The following is a 25,251-nucleotide window of genomic DNA, read 5'->3' on the forward strand; positions in this document are numbered from 1 at the left end:
ATTTGCCCTTAAAATCTCTGAAATACTACCATGTTGTGACTCTCCTCATACAGACTTTTAACATGTTCAGTTAATGTGGGGATATTTCTGCTATTTCCATGTGAATAGGGCAGCTAGGTGACCCGGTGAATACAGTGCTAGTCCTGGAGTCAGGAAGATTCATCTTCCTGAGCTCAAATTTGGCCTCAGATGCTTACTAGCTATGTGACCCCGAGCAAGTCACTGAACCCTATTTGCCTCAGCTTCTTCATCTTTAAAATGAGCTAGAGGAGGAAATGGCAAATCACTCTAGTATCTTTGCCAAGAAAACCCCAAATGGGGTCATGAAGCATTGGACATGACTGAAAACAACTGAACAGCAACAACTATGGCCCACCAAGTAACGTCTTCATCCTCAGGAAGTTGCATTTCCTTGGGCTAGCCTAGGACTGAGGCTGTAACTAGCATGGGGTGAGTGGGGCTTTGCCACAGAATGTCAAAATGGAGGTAGTGCCTCTACCATAAGAGCCATGCTTCACTTTCAATCTTTCAGCAGCTGCAGGATGAACACACTGGGTATCTGTCCCCCAAAGCCCCAAGATCCTGGTGTATTTGGGCTCCTCTCTGGGATTTTATCTTTTCCAGCCTGGCTCCCTTACCATTCCCCTCACCACCAGGAGAGCAAGTGCACCAGAAGTAGGACTCTCCTCTGATTGCCACAGCCCGTCCATCCCACCCCTGACTATGCTCCAGGTACTATGAATATAGTTCTGTTTGGAATAAGAGGAAGCCAACTAAAGTCAAATTCTTCTGCAAAATACCTTGATCTCATGTGGGCTAAGGATTTGAATTTTCCAGTATCTTTTATAGCCTGAAATGAAAGAATAAAATTTTAAGTTGTCAAATACATTTTAATTTTTCATCACAGATACAAACATTTAATCAGGGATAAATGACATCTTCAAAGCCTTACGTCAGAAGAGCAAAACAAACAAACAACAACCAAAGCAGCCGTATTCGGAGCTGCTTGGGGCACAGCGAGGCTGAGGCTGCGAGCTTTGGAGAATGACATAGGCTGTCACTGAGAGCTCCTCAGTCAGTCAGCCAAGAGTCACTGTTGGCATCTGCCCAAAAAGAAAAAAGAAAAGGAAACGATCATGCTGGGGAGCTGCGAGCGAGCAGACAGGCAAAAGCAAAATGGGCAGAGAAAAGGCTTCAGGAATGTGTGTGATTAGGAGGACTGGGTCATTCTAAAAGAGAAGAAGGGAAGGAAAAAAGAACATCCACAAGACTTTATGGAGGCTATTCTGATTGAAGCACAGTGGTAGGCACTGTGGGGAGGAGGGAGAAGAGTGCTAATGAAATGGAAGATGTAGTTCTACCTCCAGCACCAATTTGAATAGTAGCCTGAAATTAAAGGGGGACAGATGACCTGAAACTAAAGATTAAAATTATAAACTGCCAGATACATTTTGATTTTTCATCACAGACACAAACATTTAATCAATGATAAATGACGTCTTCAAAATCTTATTGAGGACAAAAAAACCCTACCCACCTTAATAGACAGATTAAAGGGGAACAGATACCCAGAAGATGGTCAGAGAATGTCTGTTGGTTTGAATTGATAATTAATGTAAAGTCAATATGCAGGTTATTTGTGGTGTCATTGCACAGATCAGAATGAAATCAAAAGTCCTGGGTTCTGCCTCTGCTACTTATAAACTATGTGACCTTGAGCAAGTCACTTCCTTGTTATGGGCCTCAGTTTCTACATCTATAAAATGAGGGGATTAGGCAAGGTGTTCTCTAAGGTATCTGTTAGCTCTGTCTACAAATGCTCATGACCTCTCATTTGATATCAACCAAGAGGAAGTTTCTGTTCATAGAAACAAAATGTATTTCTGCAGCACCATTTTCCTTGCCCAAATAATTTCATTCTAATCTACAAACCCTATGACAAAAGTAGTGGGTATTATGATTTTTATTTTGTGCACAAAGATGGGAGGAAGGGTGAAAGAGAGAGACAGAGAGAGGAGGGGGAGAGAGACAGAGACAGAGAGAGACAGAGAGAGAGAGATAGAGAGAAACCATAATTGTACCAAAAATTGATGTTAGAACCTATCTTAGAACTTTTGTCTTCTAATTCACAGTCTAGTTATCTATTTCATTAGTATCTACATTTTGTCTCGTGCTTTTGACTTCTCAAATTTCATTAACACTGGTCTTTGGGTTATACACTCTCCTATATTTGGGTATGTAGGACTATCAGCATACTAATCATAAAATCAGAGGTAGCAAGAGACTGTAAGAACCCATCTACCTTGAGGTGAGCAATCATAGAGTAAGTGGTCCAATCACCACCCCTGCCTTCAGGCTTGACTGCACCCTCAAAACAGGTCTTATGTCACAGGATGGCAACAAGCAGTCTGTGCTGTCGTGTTGGCTGGTACCATGTTAGACCAGGCCTACAATCTGTCATAATTTCCAGAGCTGCTACCTGCCTCAACCTTGATCCTGATCTCTAGCCCTGCCTCAACACAACAGCCTCCTAAAAACTGGATGCTGGCCTTTTCTTGACACTTGTACTAGAACTTAAGTGTTCGAGACTTGTCTTATACTAACTGCTGTACTATAGTTTTTTCAGATTACTCTGAAACATGGTTTTGTAATACCCAGGATATTTTTAATTATTTCAAGGGTTATCAACATTTATTTTAAAATTTAATTTATTCACATTTGTATGAATATACATCATATAGCAATTTTAGAACGAGAGGTATAAAATTACATGCAGGAGGACAACTCCAAAAAGTCTGGAATCACTGATAATTTCAAGTAGTGTTTTAAGTTGATACATCTGGTCCCTAAGTAAAAGTGTAAAAAAAACTTCTTGTCTTTTGCAAACTGCAAACACACACATACACCCACACAGAACATTAACAACACAACAACCAGTTTTCCCATCAGCCTCCTTCCTGGAAGGAGGAAATTCCATTATTTGAGCAGCTTTTTACATGATTTTAGCTCTTTCTCCAATTTTATTTCCTAGTAGAGAAAAATAACAACCATCAGCTCAAGCTTATGTAGATTCTTATTTATGGAGGGAGGACATGAAGGAAATAATCTAGTATTAGCAGTAATAATAGTAGCTAGCATTTAGTAGTAACAGTATATACAGTAATTAACTCTTATAAAGTGCTTTAAGTTTTACAAAGTGCTCTACATGTGATCCCATTAATGACAATGAAATCTTCTAATGCTTCTCTGTGGCAGAAACCCTATTTGACTTTAAGGAATCAAGGTCAAAAATGTATAATTTTCTTACTTTTTTCTTTTTCAGGCAATTGGGATGAAGTGACTTACCCAGAGTCACACAGCTAGTAAGTGTCTAAGGCTGGATTTAAACTCAGGTCCTCCTGACTCCAGTGTTAGTGCTCAATACACTGCTCCACCTAGCTGCTCCCTATAATTTTCTTACAATCATAAAAGCCAAGGACAAGGAAAGTAGGTGTTTTCCCTTCTACCCATTCTCATTACCTTGTTTTGACCTTGTTTTGTATTCGTGAACTCCCTCAGTAACTATAACTAAATAGCAGCTGTTCCAAATCTTTCCATTTCTCCTCAAACTTTCCTTGGTATTTCATAACCCCACCTTCTCAGCTGAAGATCTCATTTCATACTTCAATCATTATTCTTTTAGAGCCCCCTCTTATCCCCACCCCTCATCTCACATCACTCAGATGCCTTCCCTTACAGTCTTTTTTACCTCTGTCTCACATGAAGAGGTGGCCCTTCTCCTTTTGAAGACAAATCAACTCATCTACACACATCTCTGATCCCATCCCCTCCTGCCTTCTCCAACAGGTCATCCCTGCTGTCTCCCCTTCCTTACTTATATCTTCAATCTCTCCCTCTTTAATGACTGTTTCCCTGCTGCTTACAAATATGCCTATGTCTTAAACCATCTTTTTAAAAATCCTTGTCCAGATTAAAAATCCCACTGGCTATCATTCTCTATCTACTCTTCTCTTTGTAGGGAAGTTCCTCTTTAAAAATTTGCATCTACAATAGGTGTCCCCGCTTCCTTTTTTTCTTACTCTCTTCTAAATGCTCTGCATTTTGGCTTTCAGTCTCATCATTTGACTGAGACTGGCCTCTTCAAATTACCAGATCTATTGGCCTTTTCTTACTCCTCATCCTTCTTGACGTCTCTGAAGCATTTGACATTGTTAATCAGTCCCCTCCTCCTAGATACTCTTTTCTCCAAGTTTTTGTGATACTGTTCTCCCACGGTTCTCCTCCTAACTATCTGACTGCTTCTTCTTAGTGTCCTTGGCTGGATCTTTATCCAGATCACACTCACGAAACATGGGTGTCTCCAAGGATCTGTCCTGGACCCTCTTCTCTTCCTCTTTTATGGCATCTCACCATGGGTTCACTATTCAGGTGATTCTCAGATCTATTTGTCTAGCCCTTACCTTTTCCTTAAGCTCCAGTCTTACATCACCAACTGCCTCTTAGCTATCTTAAATTGCATGTCCTATAGGCAACTCAAATTCACCATGTCCCAAAAAATAACTAACTCATCTTTCCCCCTAAACCCTTCCCTCTCTACAACTTCCCTATTACTATCAAAGGCACCACCATCCTCACAATCATACAGACTTGCAATGCTAGTGTCCCCTTAGATGCTTCATTCAAATTCACCCCACATTTCCAATTCATTGTTGCATCTTTTCATTTTTGCCTCATATACATATATACATCTCCTCTCCACTCACACAACTGCCAGACTAATGAGGCCTCCAATGCCTCATGTTTGGACTATTGCAATAGCTTTCTAACTGATCTCCCTTCCTCAAGTCTCTATCTAGTCCCAATTTTTCCACCACTTCAGCAAAATTTTAAAGTAAACAGTTTCAAAAGACTTCAGAATTCTGATCAATGGAATGACCAGTCATGTCTTCAGAGGACCTATGATGAAGCATGTCACCTACCTGCTGACAGAGAGGTGTTGGACATAAGGTGCAGAGACAGACATTTTGGACGTGGACACTATATAAATTCATTTTGCTTACCTGTGCCAATATATTACAAGTTTTTTTGTTTTCTTTCAGTTTTTAGCTGGAATGGGGGGGGGGGGGGAAATGTAGGGATAAAGAATGACTAGCAATAGTTACCCCTCCCCCAGAAAAAGGAAAACAATTGAAACTTTTTTTTAAATATGAGGAAGAGAACAGATATTTAAAAGGAAGAGGAGAGTTTTAAAAGGTAAAGCAGATAGTTTTGAAAGTAAAGTGTTTTTGTTATTCAGTAGCTTCAGTCACATCCAACTATTCATGACCCTGTTTGAGGTTTTCTTGGCAAAGATACTGGAGCAGTTGGACATTTCCTTCTCATTTTACAGATGAGGCAACTGAGGCAAACAGGATTAAGTGATTTGCCCAGGGTCAGACAGCTAGTAAGAGTGTTAGGCCAATTTTGAACTCAGGTTGTCTTGAATTCAGACCTGTCACTCAAACCACTGCATTACCTAGCTGCCCCAAAAAGTAATGTGTAGAATTCACCATATTCTTCCAATAATAATGATAATAGGTAACATTCATATGGGGTTTATGATGTGTCAGGCACTGTGCTAAGTACATTACAATTATTACCTCATTTAACCCTCACAACCTTGGAAAGTAGGTTGCTATCATTATCCTCATTTTACAGATAAGGAAACTGGGGCAGAGAGAGGTTAACCCAGGGTCACACATAATAAGTTGAATTAGCACAGTGCCTGGCACATAGTAGGTGCTTAATAAATTCTAGCTTAACTAGGGAGATTCAATGATTCTATCAGTTATGGCAGGTTCACTCCTAGCAAATGTCTGAGTCTGAATTTGAACTCAGGTCTTCCAGTCTCCAGTCCCAATGCTCTATCATGGTGTAGCATGAAATGGAGATAAATGGTTTCATATGGAATTCTCTTTTGTGTTCTGTTTTGTGTAAAGAAAAAACTTTTTTGGGGGGATTAAAAATTAAAATAAAAGGTCTCAGCTTAAATCCCACCTTCTTCAGAAGGTCTTGGTCTTACCTTGCTCCTAGTCTTTTCCCTCTAAAATGACCTTCCATTAATACTGTATAAATCTTATTTGTACAGTTATTTGTATAACGACTCCCACATTGGACTGTGAACTCCTTGAAAACAGGGAATGTTTTGCCTTTCTTTGTATTCCCAGCAATGGGCACAATGCCAAGCATGCAGTAAGTACTTAATATATGATTATTGATTGATACTGTAAATTGGATTTTTTTTAATTTTAACTTTTTTCCACTTAATAGTATTTTATTTTTTCCAATTACATGTAAAAATAGTTTTCGATATTCACTTTTAGACATTTCAAGTTCCAAATTTTTTCTTCCTTCCCTTCTCCCCTCCCAAAATAATAAGCAGTCTGATATAGATTATACATGTATGATCATATTAAATATATTTTTATATTATTCATGTTGTGAAAGAAGAATCAGAACAAAAGGGAAAAACCACAAGAAAGAAAAAAAGAGAAAATAGTATGCTTCGATTTGCACTCAGACTCCATAGTTCTTTCTCTGGATGTGGATAGCATTTTCCATAATGAATCTTTTGGAATTGTCTTAGGTCATTGTATTTCAGAGAAGAGTTAAGTCTAACAAAGTTGGCCATCACACAATGCTGCTGTTACAGTGTACAGTGTTCTCCTGGTTCTGCTCACTCCACTCAGTATCAGTTCATGTAAGTCTTTTCAGGTTTTTCTGAAATCTGCCTGCTAATCATTTCTTATAGTACAATAATATTCCATTACAGTCACATACAACAACTTGTTCAGCCATTCCCCAATTGGTGGACATCACCTCAATTTCCAGTTCTTTGCCACCACAAAAAGAATTGTTATAAATATTTTTGTACATGTGAGTCCTTTCCCCCATTTTATTATCTCTTTGGTATACAGACCTAGTAGTGGTATTATTAGATCAAAAGATATGTACAGTTTTATAGTTTGACATAGTTCCAAATTGCTCTTCAGAATGGTTGGATCAGTTCACAACTCCACCAACAATGCATTAGGGTTTCAATTTTCAACTGGATTTTTTTTTAAGTGCAATTGGCTTTTGAATCCAAATTTCGGGTACCTTCAAGTTCATTTTTCTTTATCCTTCATATACTTTCCATTAGTCTCTGTTCTAACTAGTAAAAAGCCCCCAAATAAAAGTTAAAGGAATAAAAGAATCTGTTTTGTCTCATTTGGCCACTACGATTTCCTACTAGTTAAGATGATTCCTGAATTTATAAGCACCTGTAGTTTCAGATTACAACTTCAGTTCATGGACAGAAGCAGCATAGTATTTTGCAAAAAAAACAAAACAAAACCCCTAAACAAACAAAACTGAATTTGGAATCAGAGGACCTGGGTCTAAATCCCACCTCTGATATTTTTTAACAGTGTGACATTGAGCAAGTCAGTTAATATTTTTAGACATGGTTCTTGTTTGAAAAATAAGGAAGTTGTACTAGATAATCTCCAAGGTCCCTTCCAATTATAAATCCCCATTTAACTCTGAATACTAGAAAAAAGAAAAAATTTGAAAAAAATAAAGAAATTAAAGAAATAAAACATAGGACTACATTGGGAATAATTGCATATTTCTTAGACCATAGCTTCTGGAGGATACTTTCTATTTTCCACTAACACCTGACAACATTCAGGATGCCTCCACATAGACCCTGGTTAACTTAAGGTTTGAAAAGCATTTCACATATGTCATTTCATTTCATCCTTACAACAATCCTGTGAGGTTGGTGCTATTATTGTCCCTGTTTTTCATATCAGAAAACCAAGGCAAGAAGAGGTTAAGTAACTTGCCATAGTTAATGTCTGAAAAGTAGGATTTGAACTCTGGGCTTCTTGGCTCTAATTCTAATGCTCTACCCACCACACCATCTAGAAATCCCTATAGCCCCTGAATTCTTAAATATTATGCCAGCATTGTACAAGATCTAAGCAGTCTTCCCAAGCTGGAAAGACTTTGAGTACAGACCCAATAACAGACTGTGCGTCTGTTTTCCAAGGACCAGCCTAGTTAAGTATGAAATGGCTTATCACCAGAGAGTTGGCCACCAGATGAAGAACTGTTCTTCAGCAACTGTGGAAATGAAGAGGAGCTGCAATGTGTAAAATGAAGGAGTCCCCAACACTGCTGAAACAGCACCTCTTTCAAAGTGTCAAAGTATGATTTACATCAATTTATTCTTAGCCTTGGAGAAGTTTCCTTGTAAGCAGAATTGTTTTCCCTTCAGTCCTAGGCCAACAAGCTTGGTCCCAGGAGCTATTCCAGCATTAAAAACTCCTGAGTTTATTTTTGTGAGCTGAATAAAACTCTTAGATACAACCACTTTTAGACTGGCAGCTTTGGCACAAGGCCAAGGACCACACACCACCTTCATTCCAAGGAAACCTGGCTAGGCTGAAGCAACATGGTATCTTCCAGGGTAATTTTAAGCTGAAGCTCTTCAATAGGTTAAAGAACTCTTTCATGTATGTGGCTGACGTTTCTCATATAGTAGGTTGAATTATCACAGTGCTTGGCACATAATAGGTGCTTAATAAATTCTAGTTGAACTAGACAGATTGAATGATGATCCTGAGTGATGTAAGCTCACTTCTGGGTCCTGTCCTGTCCAACATTTTTTTATAAATGGTTCATATGAAGACATTTGCAGATGATATGAAATTAGGAAAGGGATAGGAGCTGGACCTGCCATTTCAATGGCATAAGAAACTCACAGGTGAGGAGACTTCTTCTAACAATGCAAGTCAGCACCTTTCCTTATAGTCTTAGAGAGTTTTCTAGAACACTGAGATGTTAGTTAAGTTACAAAGTCACACAGCCATGAAGTCAGAAGTGGAATCTTATCTGAAGGCTTTCTGGTTTTGAGGCCAGAACTATATTCATGACCTCATGCTGAACCTCTGATAAAGCTTGGTGTGGCAGGGAAGGTTGGTTAATTCACTGGATGATAGTATCACATCTATATATGCTTAGAATGTCAGGCCAGACTGCTAAGGTTAAATGTAAAATTCTGCATGTCTTTAAAATATTACATTTTTCCAAAAATGAGGAACAGCTAGGTACAGTGGGTGAAGAGTTGGACTTAGAATTCAGGAAGACCTGATTACCTTGCCTCAGAAACTTGCCAGCGAGTTATGTGACCCTAGGTGAAACACTTAACCTTTTATTTCTGAGCCTCACTGCCTTCATCTATAAAATGGACATAACAAGAGTGCCCACTTCACAGGAATGCCTTCATGATCAGATGAAGAGCAGTTTATAAACCTAGTTCTACGTGTCAGCTATTATTCATTTATTTGTCATTCATAACAATGTAAGTTAAAAAGAATATTATGGAGGCCAAAAACTCTAATTCAATCTTAGGTTTTTTTATGAAAGTATAGAGTCTCTAACCAGATAGAACATTATGTTCAGATTTGGGTAGCATATTCTAGGAGTAATGTTAGCAATTCAATTCAGCAAAAAAGTAAGTATTTCTAATGTGCAAGATATTGTGCTAGACCAGGGGTGGGGAATTTGTGGCCTCAAGGCCACATGTGGTCTTCTAGATCCTTGGGTACAATCTCCTGACCTGAGTTTAAGTTTTACAGAACAAATCCTTTTATTAAAGGAATTTATTCTGTGAAGTTTGGACTCAGTCTGGCCGTAGGAACATGCAAAGAAGAGGGAAAAAGTGATCCCTACCCTTAAGGATCTTAAAATCCTATTCAAGTAGGGATACAAATTGTAATAGGTTCAGACTGAGGTGACTAAGGTGGTTTGGGGCTCAAAAGCATTTCTTGAGAGGAGGAACTGAATAAACCAAAGATGTTTAGCCTGAAGAAAAGAAGACAGAGCAAAGACGATAGCTGATTTCAAATAATTAAAGGCATATCTTATAGAAGAATTAGATTTATTCAGCATGGTCCAGAGTCAATTCAATATAGGGAAGAACTTCTTAAAAATCAGAAGTACCCAAAAATATAATGGGCTGCTTCAGGAGGTAATGAGTTCATCATTAGAAGGGTTCAAACAGTAGCTTAAGGAGTAGTGTCAGTGATGTCATAAAAATGACATATATTTTCATAGAAGATTGGACTAGATGAAACTTTGATATTCTCTGAATCTATATGTTCTTTCCTCTAGCTTTTTCTCACAGTAGCTTAATTCATTCCTTAACTTACTCCGAATAGACTTAATTTTTAGTTTATTAATTTTACTTACTCTGTGTGTGTATGCGTGTGTGTGTGTATGTGTGTGTGTGTGTGAAACAGAATCTCCTGGCTTTAGAATATCACAGGTATATTTAGGATATCTTTCATGTAGTTGTTAGTCCTTTGTTTTGCAAGAGGACTAATGATATTATAGGGTGGTGTCTTGATTTATAAGTGAATTGAATTGAAGTGAGGCAGAGCTGTGTAAAGTCATCAGTCTCACACTCTGTTTCTAAATCCAATTGAAGTCCAGTGACAAGACAAAAATCAAGATGACTGGTGATGGCCCAAGATGCAGTGGATGACCTTGACATCTTCCATGTCTGACCAAAGTCTAAGCATTCCATAGTACCTGCTTCAGCTGCCTTCACAGTCACTGGAACAAAGTGTTCTCATCCGCCCATTCTACTAGGGAAAGTCTTCACATACTAGGGGTAGACACACCCCAAATAACCAACGGGCTTGAGGCCTGTCAATGATCCTCAACCTGATTTAGCCAGTATGCTGAAAAGGATTTACTTTGGGGTTTGGAGCCACAGATGAGAGTTTGATGACAGGTGGATACCAAAGATGGATGAGCCCTAGAAAGGGCTTAGTAAGTCCTCACACAGTTTATGAGGGTTTCTTAATAAAGATGTACTGAAGGAATCTCAACTCATTTGTTTGCCTGAATGTTACTGTACGATTTATTGTTTTGGAAAAAAGACAGTAAGATAGGTAAAAGTGTCTATTAAATATCTTTCCCCCTAGTCACGTCCTATCCTGTAAACCACTACCTTCACTGTCTTCCCATTTGGTTAGTTACACTCATTTAAGATGGCTATGTTGCAGAATAGTTGTTTAGTATATTTTAAGCAATTTTAAGAAAATTTTGACATTTAAGAATTTAATCAAAACATTCTGTACCTTGGAATTATTGAATATTTTTTTAGCATAATATAGACTCTATCAGAAAACTGTCATCTTCCACACCTGTAGGGTTCCTAAGCTAAAGTGGTCATTGGTGGAGAAGAATCCTTATTGTAGAATCTTTCTTATCAACATAATTTAAAGGTGTCATTCTGGGAACCTTGGAAGTGTTATGCTCATCCATGTATACTTTCATGACATCCCAATTTCCACTACTATCCCTGAAATCCATTCCTGAGAACCCATTTACCATATTCTTTTAAGGCATACTGACCAACAAGCCTTCATAGGGAACTTTTTGACTTGTTATATGTCCAAGGTCATCTAGAGTTGAACATTTGTCAGGTCTGGGCTTGAGTGGGTCCAGGGAATCTGATTTACTCAACTGTGGTCCACAAGGACAGAAAAGGGTCACACTAACACCAGAGTATTGTAGTTCTGAGAACCCCTAGGAGACTAGGTTGCATCTATACCCAAAGATCTAAGTAGTTCCAGGATCTGGTTTCATTTGAATCAGAAACCATCCCAAGTCTGCTACAGAATGACCTGACCCCCAAAGGAAGTTCTCAGTATTCCCTACAGTCTTTAAAAATGGAGTGAATTGGGGGCAGAATGAAGGTGGCAGAGTAATAGCATGAACTTTCTAGAGTGTTCCTCCCAAGTCTAGCCAAATACCTGTAAAAATTCTGGAGCTGCAGAATCCACAAAATGATGGAGTGAAGCAAATCCCCAACCCAAGACAGCCTGGAAGGTTGCCAGGAAGCATCTATCATACCATGCTGAGAGCAGAGCACAGTCCAGTGTGGGCTATTCAGGCACAGACAGTACCTGAGCAGGGCTTGAGGGGAATGAATCTCTTGCACCTTGTGGCGATTTCCAGACTTTATGACCCCAAAACACTGAGAAAAAATTGGAAGGTCAGGGGAAAAAACTTGTGGGACCAGTGTGACAGAGCAGAGTAGTCAGGCCCCAGCCCCAGGGCAGCAGAGAGGGGAGGGGACGAAGGAACCTATGGCAGCCACAGCAGCAGTGGGCAGCTACAGCCACTGTTTCTGGAGCTCTAGGCCCACAGATTGTGGGGGGGATCAAGTATCTGCCAATATATCCCCCATCCCCACTGGAAGCAGAGAACTGCCTTGACAGAGAGCTCAAATGTCAAGCAAATGCCTGGGGAAATGAGCAAAAGCCAGAAAAAGAATTGGACTATAGAATATTACTGTGGTGACAAGGAAGACCAAAACAGGCAAGCAGAAGACAACAAAGTCAAAGCTCCTCCATCTAAAGCCTCTGAGAAAAATATGAATTGATCTCAGGCCATGAGAGAGCTCAAAATGGATTTTGAAAATCAAGTAAGAGAAGTAGAGCAAAAATTGGGAAATGAGAGTGATGCAAGAAAATCATGAAAAATGAGTCAACTGCTTGCTAAAAGAGATCCCAAAAAATGCTGAAGAAAATAACACTTTAAAAAATAGAGTAACCCAAATGACAAGAGACCCAAAAAGTCAATGAGGAGAAAAATTTCCTAAAAAGCAGAATTGGGCAGATGGAAAAGGAGGTCCAAAAGCTCATTGAAAAAAATAATTCCTTAAAGATTAGAATGGAGCAAATGAAAGCTAATGACTTTATGAAAAATCAAGAAATTATAAAACAGAACCAAAGGCATGAAAAAACAGCAAACAATGTGAAATATCTCAATGGAAAAACAACTGACCTGGAAAATAGATCTAGGAGGGACAATTTAAAAATTATGGGACTACCTGGAAGTCATGATCAAAAAAAGAGCCTACACATCATCTTTTAAGAAATTATCAATATTCTGATATTCTAGAATGAGGGTAAAACAAATATTGAAAGAATCCACTGATCACTCCTGAAAGATCCCAAAAGGAAAACTCCTAGGAATATCATAGCCAAACTCCAGAGCTCTTAGGTGAAGCAGAAAATATTGCAAGCAGCCAGAAAGAAAACAATTTGAGTATTGTGGAAACACAATCAGGAAAACATGAGATCTAACAGCTTCTACAATAAGGGATTGCAGGGCTTGGACTATGATATACCAGAAGTCAAAGGAACTAGGATTAAAACCATGAATCACCTATTCAGCAAACTGAGTATAATACTTCAGGGAACAAAATGATCATTCAGTGAAATAGAGGACTTTCAAGCATTCTTCATGAAAAGACCAAAGCTGAATAGAAAAACTGACTTTCAAATACAAGAATCAAGAGAAGCATGAAAAGGTAAACAAGACAGAGAAATCATAAGTGACTTACTAAAGTTGAACTGTTTACATTCCTACATGGAAAGATAATATTTGTAACTCTTGATACTTTGTAACTTTCTCAATATTTGGATAGTTGCAGGGATTATGTATATGTAGACAGAGGGCACAGGGTGAGTTGAATATGAAGGAATGATATCTAAAAAAATAAAATTAAGGGGTGAGAGGAATATATTGGGAGAAGAAAGGGAGAAATAGAATGGAGCAAATTATCTCTCACACAAAAGAGGCAAGAAAAAGCTTTTTCAATGGAGGGGAAGAGGTGGGAAGTGAGAGGGAAAAGTGAACCTTACTTACTCTTATCACATTTGGCTTAAAGAGGGAATAACATGCAAATTCAATTTGGTATGAAAATCTACCTTACACTCCAGGAAAGTAGGGGAGAAGGGGATAAGTGGGGTGGGGGGATCATAGAAGGGAGGGCAAATAGGAGGATGGGGTAATTAGAAGTAAACACTTTTGAGGAGGGATGGAGTCAAAAGAGAGAATAGAATAAATGGGGGGGCAGGATAGGATGGAGGGAAATACAGTCTCTCACAATATGACTTTTATGGAAGTCTTTTGTATAACTACACATGTACAATCTATATTGAATTGCTTGCCTTCTCAGTGGAGATAAGTAGGGAGAGAGGAAGGCAGTGGGAGAAGTTGGAACTCAAAGTTTTAAAAATGAATGTGAAAAATTGTTTTTATAGGCAACTGGGAAATATACAGGCAATGGAGTATAGAAATCTATCTGTCCTACAAGAAAATAGAGGGGATAACGGGAGAAGAGAAGAAAGAGGTGTGATAGAAGGGAGGGCAGATTGGGAGAACGGGTAATCAGAATGCACACTGTCTTGGGGTGGGGGGAGGGGAGAGATTGAGGAGAAAATTTGGAACTCAAAATCTTGTGGAAGTGAATGTTGAAAACTAAAAACAAATAAATAAATGGATTTTCTTTCTTCAGTGAAAAAAATGGAGTGAATCAAGGCTTGTTCAAATCTCCTAAGGATATCATTTGTTTAGAAATAGACATTTGTCCTACTCCATTCTTCCTACAGGAAACTGAAGTTCTTCATGGATTAATATGAGAAGGAGATGTTTTGATGACTTGTATGAACTGATGCAGAATGAAGTGAGCAGAACCAAAAGGATAAATTATGACAACTTTGTAAAGACAAACAACTTTGAAAGACGTAAGAACTCTGATCAGTACAATGACTAGTTCTGATTCCAGAGGACCCACTTCCTGAATGAAAAGTGACAAGACTCAAGGCATGGAATGAGACATACATTTTTGGGGCATGATTAATGTGGGAATTTGTTTTGTTTGAGTGTGCCTATTTGTTACAAGGGATTGTTTTCATTTTTTTTTCTTAAAGGAGGGAGAGAAAATAATATTTGTTAATTGAAAAAATTGAATGTAAAAAAATGAAATGGAAATGGAATCTAGGGGTTCACATTCACTTGGCACTGGGGATTACTGATGTGGGTGCTACCTCTACCAATACAAATCACAATCCCTCTGTCCAATCCAACCCAACAGCAACTCATTGTTAATTGTATACAGCTTCTTTGTCCCGGTACATAGTTGGTTTGCATATATTTCTTTGCTTCCTGTCTCCTCCATTAGATTAGGAGCTCCTTGAGAACAGGAACAGTCTTTTGTCTCTTTTTGTATTCCCAGCCCCTAGCATAGAGCCTGACACATAGCAAGCACTTAATAAATCTTTATTGACTAATGGATCAAAAAAAAAAAAAGACATTGTCTTAGGTTCTGAGGACATACAGATAAAATGAAAATGAGTCCATGCTCTAGCATCATAGATTAAGAACTAGAAAGGGCCTTACAGTTACTCTAATCCAATCCCCTCAACCAAGGAAACGGAATGCCAACTTCATACAAAATGTGCGGCCTGGTCTATGAGGGTTGCTGTGACCAAAAAAATCATAACTCTGCAGCCAACCTGGCAACAAGACTTCAAACCTAGCTAAGCTGGTCCTCAGACCACAGATACACACATACACCAGACCTAAATTCAAAGTCTTTCCAGTTTCGGAGGACCTGTCTAGACTTTGCCTCTTGTGGATATAGTCTTCAAAAACCTGGGATCACCTACATGCCATAATGAGGTGTCAAAGTCTCTCAGGATTAGAGTGGAGAAAGAATACACTAGCTTACATGTGTACAATGTTTTAAAGTTTGCAAAGGGTTTTCCTACAGTAACCTTTTTAAGCAGCTAATGAAACATTCATTATTAGCCTCATGTTACAGAACAGAAAGTGAGGCTCCAGAAGTGAAGTAATTTAGCCATAGTTGGGCAGAGTTGGGATTCCAAGATAGGTCTTCTGATTAGTGTTCTTTTCATGATGTTACCCTGATTATCCCTTTTCCCCCTTTACTTTTTTTGTGGAGGGAGGTAATTGGGGTTGTGACTTGCCTAAGATCACACAGTTAGTAAGTGTCTGAATCTGGATTTGAACTCAGGTCTTCCTGGCTCCAGGGCAGATGCTGTATCCACTGAGCCACCCAGCTATTTTGTTCCCCCCTTATTGCTTATGACTTCGAGATTCAAGTCAAAATATGTTTACAACTCTATTCTTTTCCTCTTTGGGGACAGTAAACCAGACTGTTAAGAGACAAAGTAGGGTGGAATTTTCAATCCTTGAAAAGTCCTACCCTTGGCTTAACAATGCCCGTCAAAGGGGGAGAAAATTCTATAGGCACCAGATTGCCTTATTAGGTAATTGGGTTGGGAGGTGCCACAGACAAACTCTCAGAGGAGGAGAAATGACTGATGCAGTATTTCTACCAGATCTGGAGAGAAATACTTCCTTCTCAGAAAAGGAATTATTGGTTCCTTCATGGAGTTGTAGAATTCTGAAAGATGGTAGAATTCAGAGGGCTGGGCTTGAGATGAGATTGAGTCTATGTGCTAATTAAATCATATAATGCCCATTCAATACCATTGGAGTGTTTGTCACAGTTCCTAGCAAATAGTAGGTGCTTAAAAAATGCTTTTTAATTGATTGATTACTATAAAATACTTTACAATGAACTTCAAGGAATTGTCCCAACTCATTTGTTGTAGTAGGATTACGAGGAACCCAATAATGCTGAAAATAGGTGAGTTGCTACTTAAAGTTTGAAAAATTCTTTAGGTTTTTGTTTTAATGGTATAAGTTATAAAGGGGATTTTACCTGAATGAGAATGGTGAGCTGCCTCTTAGCCAAACACAAGAAAGCACTTTCCACTTTCTTAAGGCAAATGTTATTTTGTTACAGTTGGAGAAACTGAGGCACCACTTTGAACGATCACTTGTTTATGAGTTCTTCATTAGTATAATTCATTTAGCCAAGGCAAATTTCCATTAAACATATTCTACCAAAACTTAAGAAAATTAAATCAAGACATTCAGTTCATGGTCCATTTTGCTTCTCCTAATAGTATCATAGGAGTCCGAACCATATTTCCACAGCATGCCTTAGAAATTTTCTCATTTTTAAAATAAAAGTGTTTTTATAGCATTACAAAGGCAAATAGCATAGCTCTACATGCTAGTTTTTTTTTTTTAAAGTGACTCCCTTTGAACAGGTCTCTTAAAAGCTATGTTTTAAAATGCTCCTTTGAGGTCTCTGCAAAGTTCAAATCAAAGGAAAAGTGTATGGCTGAGTGAGACAGAACTAATGGAAATGCTTAGGGTACTATTGTGGGCAACATTACAATATACTATACCACCTGTATCTGTTAAGAAATGTTTATTCTAGGCTTAGTCAAATTTGGAATTTTCCCTAAGAGAGTTTTTTTTTTTCTACAATTAATATTTCCAAACACAAACAGCATTCAATAGGTTATTATTCCATTTACAAGGAAAATGCGTGTAATTTTTATAAAAATATATACAACCTTTTTTAATGAAAAGCATTTTAAACTCAAAATTGGCCAGGCTCCAATTCTATCTTAAGGCCCTCATGATGTCATAAATTCATCAAATTTATAGCATTATTGGAACTCTGGCTCCTATATGAAATTAGAGTCTCCTGATTAAGACTTGCCCTCATATTACTTTTCCCCTCTAGATCTAACAGCAATATATTCATGAGTACATGTATGAGCAGTAAATAGGCTTCCAATAAATCAGGCTTGTTAAAAAGGGTCACCAACTAGAAGCTTTGGTCAACACCTTTGTCAGAGCTCAAAATTAAGGGCCGAGAAATAGTCGATTATTTTTGAACAAGACATGACTTAGTGTGGTACTAAGTGACAGGATGAATTTATATGCACAGGAGCAGAACCCATCTGAGTAGAAGACTTGGTAGATCTGATTTGCTGCTGCAAATCTGTATGGAGTTAAGTAACAGTTAAAATCTAGAAGTATTACTCTCTCCCTTTGTGTTGTTACCTACCCCATTTAGGCTTATGACTGATTTTGCGGTCACCCAGTTCACAGTCTCTACATGTTCTCCACCTGTAAAATAAGAAAAATTGCCTGAGCTTCTCAAGTTTGTTGAGATTTGGGAACAAAGGGTATTATCTGAAGACCATATAGTCAACTTGAAGATTTGTTACATGATGAAAAAATTTAAAAGAAAGGGTTGGACTATATTATTTTGAAGGTCTTTCTAAATTGAACATTCAGTGAGAAAGTGAAACAACCACAAAACAATACTATTCATTTAGTGAGGCTGGTTCTAGAGAAAACTGTCTCCAAGAAAGCACTGTCCTAGTTATGGAATACTTTAGAGTGTACCATGTTCAGGGCCATAGTTGCTAGAAATGCCAGATGGTTCAGTACCACATGGCCTGGGCCTAGAAAGTGGAAAGAGTACCTCCTACCCCTTTTCCCCACCCTGCCTCTGCATCCTCCCCTGATGATCCCCTGCCTCAGGGAGGCTCTCTTTCATACCAGCCACCTAGCTGTTACCCTCTACTGGCTTTCTGATGCCATCTCCTGAGTCTCCTCTGATCCAGTGTTGGTCAGAGGTTCCCAAAGTGGGTCATACTGTCCCCTGGAATGATCCAAGGGGTTTGGTGGTAGCCTCAGGTGCAATTGGGGAGGGGGAGATTGAATAAAAATAAAGGGATGGTAGAAGCATATGGAAAGAAAAGAAGAAAATTTTGATAAATCATTGGTATATGTTATATCTGTGGTGTAATAGAGTAAGGTCATAATGATACATTATTTTCCAAATAAACACAAAAAACGCAAGCTATAACCAATCAGTAGTCAAGTCCAATAACAGGTCTTAATAAGCAAGTGTAGGCAGGCGAGTAATTCAAGGATTGTCAAGAAGTCCAGCATGCATCAGCAGGAATATGTGCATGTAGTGGTACTATATGATACTATACAGTTTCATGCGTGACACAATATTGTGTCATCAAAATTTCAATGCAGGAAAAATTCCCACAAATTTACAATAAATTATTAAATTTAAAATGAATTTTTAAAAAAATATATTATTTTTTTTAAGCGATTCAAATCTCAAAAGACAGTTCAATTTAAATGGAAGTGATTCAGTTTCCTGGTATGGCTCTGATAGACTGTTCAGGTTTCACAGGCATACAACAATGAGATTGGCACCATGGCTCTATAGACCTTCAGTTTGGTAATCAGTCTGATACCTCTTCTCTCCCATACTTTCCTTTGGAGCCTCTCAAATACTGAGCTAGTTTTGGCAATGCATGTATCAAACTCGTTATCAACGTGTACATCCCTGGAAAGTACGCTACCAAGATAAGTGAACTTATCCATAGCATTCAAAACTTCTCCATTTGTTGTAACCAACGTTTCCACATAAGGATGATGTGATGATGGCTGATGGAGCACCTGTGTTTTCTTGGTGTTAACTGTCAGGCCAAAATTAGCACAAGCACAGAGAATTGACTCATACTTTGCTGCATCTCAGCTTCAGAGGCTGCATTGAGTGCATAGTCACCTGCAAACAGAAAACCATGCGCCAACACTCCCTCCACTTTGCTCTTGGCTTGCAGCCTTTTTGAATTGAAGAATTTACCATCAGTATGATAGCTGACCTTGATGCTGTGTTTGTCCTCATTGAAAGCATTTGAAAACATGACTGAAAACATCATGTTGAAAAGCATGGGAGCAAGCACACAGCCTTGTTTCACACCACTGGTGACTGGGAAAGCACAAGGGCATTGTCTTAGGAAGATTCCGAAGATCACCTGGCAGAATAAGGTAAGGATAAGGACACTGAGGTCCTTACTTAAACTAAACTGCCAAGCATTCAGACTCTGCTTCAAAGAGCAAAACTCTGATGGGCTGGCCACGTTGTTCAGATGCAAAACGTACACTTGCCAAAAAGACTTTTATAGAGAACTCTCATGGGGCAGGCGATCACATGGTGGTCAGAAGAAGCTATACAAGGACACTCTCAAGGTCTCTCTTAAGAACTTTGGATTTAATTGTGCAACATGGGAGACACTGGCACAGGATCGCTCAGCATGGCGTACCTGCATCAGAGAAGATGCTGTGCTCTATGAGCAAAGCAGAATTGAAACAGCTCAAAGGAAACGCAGAACTTGCAAATCCACCCCAAATGTTCACATGGACTATGTGTCCTGACCTGTGGTAGAGCATCCCCAACTTGTACTGGTCTGATCAGCCACAGTCAGACATTGAAACTTGACTCTAGCATAGTGATGTCATTTGAGTCTTCTTTGAGAGCAAAGGACAACAACCACCACCATGGCCAAATCTTGAAAAAAAAAAAATGTCAAAAGGTTAAAGATTTCCAGGGGGTTGCTGAGTAATTTTTTTAAAGGGGGCAGTAGGCCAAATAAATTTGGGAACCTCTGGACTAAATGAATTCAGGAATCCCTTAGAACTCTGAGATTCTGAGAAGCAGAGGGCCTTGTTGGGAGGCAGAGAGGTCACAAAGTTTCCTCCCTTATTTTTCATAATCTCTTATTTATTTTAAAAGGATATTGATAACAAAGCTCAATGGGTAGAACATAAATTAGGTAGAAAGACAGAATACAGGAACAATGCAGTAATAGATAAAAAAAATAACAGTTTCAAAAACTACAAAGGTTCTCATTGTTTAATCCTGATCCTCTTTTACTATTTATTCGGTATGTAGCTTCTTTGTACATAATTGTTTGCATGCTGTCTTCCCCTTGAGACTGTGAGCTCCTTTAGGGCAGGGACTGTCTTTTGCCCTTCCTCTTATCCCTGGGGCTTAGCACAATGCCTGACACATAAGAGGCGTTTGTTTGGGGTTTTTTTGTTTTTTTTGTTTTTTTAATAAATGTGACTATGGGTCTATTCTTTGCAATTTTCTCTTGCTCAGGTCTTGGCTCAGTGAATAACCAGAGTTCTGCCCTCTTGCATCTTTCTCTAGGGAGGCTTTTCCATGGAATTTGTCACTGAGACTTTGGGCCCAGGTCACTGGAGAGGGACTTCCTCCCCTACATCTTTGACTTCTAAGGAGAAAGTGTCTGCTCCATCTAGGATCAAAGTTATTTCCTTGAGATTTCAGGCCTGGGCTGCCATCTCACTCCTCATTCAGAGATATTCAGCTCTGGCCCTCTACAACTACCTTTCCCCTTCTCCTTTACCCTACCTCTTTGTCCTTGTTAATCACAGATCATTCCTGCCTTTCTTAGTTTTTAATTGAGAAATGATTTCTTCTACCTATCACACATCAGACCCTTTAGCCTGAGCCTACTACTGGTTTTTCTGAGCCCAGGACCTCTCATCCTATGACTGCCTGTTTTCAATTAATTTGCTTTCTATTTCTGAGAGCTATCAGGTAGACTTGCCCCTAGCTCCCCCAATTATTAGCAAAAGGTAAACTGGCAAACATACCCTAGGTCTAAAAGTATCTAAATTAGATATTCTTCCTCATTCTTAATTATAACTCGATTATTTATCTTAGGTTGCCAAGTCATTGATCCCACTTGGGCCCCTTCTCCTGAAGGTGGATCCTGCAGACAGTATAGCTTCCCACATTGCTTACAATTTTCAAAGGTTTGTGTTTTCATTGGTGTGGAATTTCCCTCTACCATCATAGACTTTCAGTCCCTCTATGCCTTGAAAACATCTTCATGAGTTGCTTTCATCAAAATGAATTATTTCATTATCTGGTGGCCAACCTTCTAGTGATGAGCCTCACTGAACTTTGTCTGGTTTCTGGATGACAGAAACATCATTCCCTGACAAGCCCATATTCAGCTTTTATAATTTGGTAAGACCTTCTAGAATGTGTATTCTGGTGGGATAGACAGACAGACAGACAGACGGATAGATAGATATAGATATAGATAGATAGATAGATAGATAGATAGATAGATAGATAGATAGATAGATAGATAGATAGATATTCTCCAGAAGTTCAGAATCCTTTCTATAAAATGATAAGGCATCAGAGTAGGACTTAAGTGGAGATATTCTCTTAATTATAAATTTGTAAATTAAAAAAATTTTAAACATAAACTCTAAAACAATCATCCTGTTTTTACCTGCCCCCAATAATCAAAGAAGCTATGCTATAACCAGATATAAAATTTGTCTACACTTATGAAGTTGGTATAGCACTCTCTCTAGACTATTTTCTAAACTTATAGCTTGACTCAAAGATTAGGTCTCCAGAGGGTGGCTAGTACTCCTAGGTTCTAGGGAATGCTAATTCATAAGATTTCCCTGATATGCTTCCCATCAGCAGTCACTTGGTAGATACAATTAGCACAGAATGTTTTAAAATTTAAAAGCATTTACTAAAAGGGGAATAAAAAGTGTAGTCATCAAACATTCTCTCCAGAAACCTGGAGCACATACTCTCACTAATCTTCACAGAACTGATGGGACTTAAAATACAATGATAATAAAACACACATATAGGGAAAACAGGTGATCAAAGCAATTGACATCTCTAGTACCACAGGAACTCATTGTCTATTCTTTCCTCATGGAGTCCTAATGAAGCTCTCACTTGGGTATGACATCTCCTCCAAGCAGGTCACTCCACTGAGCTACTCCTCTCTACATCTCAATTCTTGCTTGTGAAGGGTGGCTGTCTCCTTTGATATCAAGAGTACTACTGTTCCTTGAAGCTGCTTGAATACAGCCTTTCAGTTGCCTTGTTCATTTAGACAGTGTGTGTTATCTTCACCCTGATAGATAGGTCATCTCCTCTGGTCAGATATCTCCATTTTAAAATGAAGTTCTGAATACTGTGGATAAGTTCACTTACCTTGTCAGTATACTTTCTAGGGATGTACACATTGACAATGAGGTTGACACACACATTTCCAAAGCTAGCTCACTGTTTGGAAGGCTATGAAGGAAAGTGCGGAAGAGAAGCAGCATCAGACTAACCACCACACTGAAGGTCTACAGAGCCTTTGTATTGGCCTCATTGTCGTATGCCTGTGAAACCTGGACAGTCTACCAGTATCAGGCCAGGATACTGAATCACTTCCATGTGAATTGTCTTGGGGAGATTCTGAAGATCACCTGGCAGGATAAGATACCAAACACTGAGGTCCTTACTCAAACTAAACTGGCAAGCATTCACACTCTGCTTTCTGCTTTGAGGAGAACAACTCCAATGGGCTGACCATGTTGTTCAAATGCAAAATGTACATTTGCCAAAAAGACTATTTTGTGGAGAACTCATACAGGGCAAGTGCTCATGTGGTGGTCAGAAAAAGTGATATAAGGACACCCTCAATGTCTCTCTTAAGAAATTTGGAATTGATTGTGTGACATAGAACACAATGACACAGGACTGCCCAGCATGGTCTGCCCACATCAAAGAAGATGCTGTGCTGTGCTCTATGAGCAAAGCAGAACTGAAGTAGCTCAAAAGAAAGGTGAGATGCTCAAATTTAGAAAATCCACCCCAAATGTTCATATGGACTATTTGTGTCCAACCTGTGGTAGAGCATTCCAAGCTCATCATCAAGTCTGATCAGCCATAGTCAGGCACACCATATCTTGACTCTAACATAGTGATGTCATTTGGGTCCTCTCTGATAATGATGGACAACCTAACCAAACTAAGTATAGACCTTCATCATCTCATGCCTTGATTAGAACAGTAGTCTGCTGGTGGGTCATCCTTCTCCAAGTCTCTCCCTATCCTAATCCACTCTTCATTCAGCCACTAAAGTGATTTTTCTAAAACCCAAATCTAATCATGTTATCCACTCATCTGGCTTCCTTTTGCCTCGAGAAGCAAATAAAAAAAATGTTTCATTTGGTATTTAAAACTTTTCATAACCTAGCCCTTTCCTACTTTTCCATTCTTCTTATACCTTTCTCCCCAATACATACCCTTTGATCCAATGGCACTGACCTCCCAACTATTTCACCAACAAGATACTCTGTCTCTTAGCCCAGGATCTTTTCTCTGGCTATCCCTTCATGCCTAGAATGCTCTCCCACCTCCACTTTGACTACTGACCTTTTTGGCTTCCTTTAAGTCCCAGCTAAAATATCACCTTCTACAGGAAGTATTTTCCAACCCCTCTTAAATCAAGTGCTTTCTCTCTTGTAATTATTTCCTATTGCTCCTGTATATCTGTTTGCACATTATTTTCCCTGCTGGATTGTAAGGTTACTCAGGGCAAGGACTGTCTTTTGCCTCTTTTTGTATCCCTAGACCCTTAACGATGCCTATCACACCTGGGGGGTAGGAGGGAAGGAGTCAGAAGAGGCTTTATTTAGAAGGTAGCACTTAAGCTGATCCTTGAAAGAAACCATACATTCCAAGAGCTGGATGTAGGGAAGGAATGAATTCCAGGCTTGGAGGACAGACAGTGCAAAAGCACAGAGATGGGAGATGAAGCATCATGTGTACAGAATGGCACAGAGAGAGGAGAAAGAATGCATGGTATTATTTTGATTCTTTATGACTTTCTATATACTAATAGAAAGATGTATAATGTTCAAGTTACTAGTAATACTGTGTCCTAGTTTTAGTTATCATATAAAGCAAGTTGAAAAGTCTAAAAATATTGTGTTACATAACCCCTATTTTGGTGAAATCTGATACAGATTTCATGAGTATAGCTACTTTTTCTACCCCTGTAAATTGTAATTCTTTCATATCATTCCATCCAGTGTGGTTCTGGTCTCTATTTTCTCAGACATCCTCCCTAGATTTTCTGCTATAGAACTACCTCTCTTCTTTGGGTGTTTCAGAATACCAATACGCTTCTAGGTAAGGCCACCTGTTGCCTCTCATTCTGATTATGTGACTGGTCCACCTCCTCTTCTCATGCTGCAGTCTGCTTACATCCACTGCACATTTTTCCATTCATTGCACTTTGGATTCTTTGTCATATCTATTCATAGCCACATAGCATTCCTAGGAGAAGATCAGTATTAAAAGACCATCTTTTGTAGCAGTAAACTGGAATGACTGAGAGTACCAAGAAGTGATCCAAACCAAACTCCTCATATTACTACTCAAATCTGGGCCCAGCACATCTACAGTCCATTGAAAGTACACAAGGTAACTAGAAAAGAATAAAAAAAAACAACTACAATTCTGAAGTGTTGGTTTTCCAAGCTTCCAATTCTCCTTCTTTTAGCCACTCTCTTTCATAGAAATTTATTCCTGACATAAAAGGGTGATCTCATCAACAGTAACACCTTATACCCTGCAGATTAAATCTCACAACAGACCTCTGATTTTGCTTAGCAATATCAGATTACTCATTTCTAATGGCAAATTTCTCAAGTAACAAACAAACAAAAATCTGATAGGAGCTTTCCTACTCAAAACTCTAGAGGTTAGGTTTGGGTCATTCATTAGGTCTTTATTGCTAGTTACATAGC

At 38.8% G+C, this 25,251-nt stretch overlaps 1 long non-coding RNA gene across 1 annotated transcript in view; it reads right to left on the reverse strand.

Moving 5' to 3' along the window:
• Nucleotides 1-869: 869 nt before the first annotated feature.
• LOC140500653 (uncharacterized) overlaps nucleotides 870-25,251 on the reverse strand; it is a 76,534-nt gene continuing 52,152 nt past the window's right edge. Inside the window, exons 2-3 of the long non-coding RNA XR_011965818.1 lie at nucleotides 17,849-17,910; nucleotides 870-1,103 (exon numbers count right to left, since the gene is read on the reverse strand). This is a non-coding gene — a long non-coding RNA (uncharacterized lncRNA). The remainder of the gene's footprint in view (nucleotides 1,104-17,848; nucleotides 17,911-25,251) is intronic.

The sequence above is a fragment of the Notamacropus eugenii genome, chromosome 4, assembly GCF_028372415.1.
Source record: "Notamacropus eugenii isolate mMacEug1 chromosome 4, mMacEug1.pri_v2, whole genome shotgun sequence".
Taxonomy (NCBI): Eukaryota; Metazoa; Chordata; class Mammalia; order Diprotodontia; family Macropodidae; genus Notamacropus; species Notamacropus eugenii.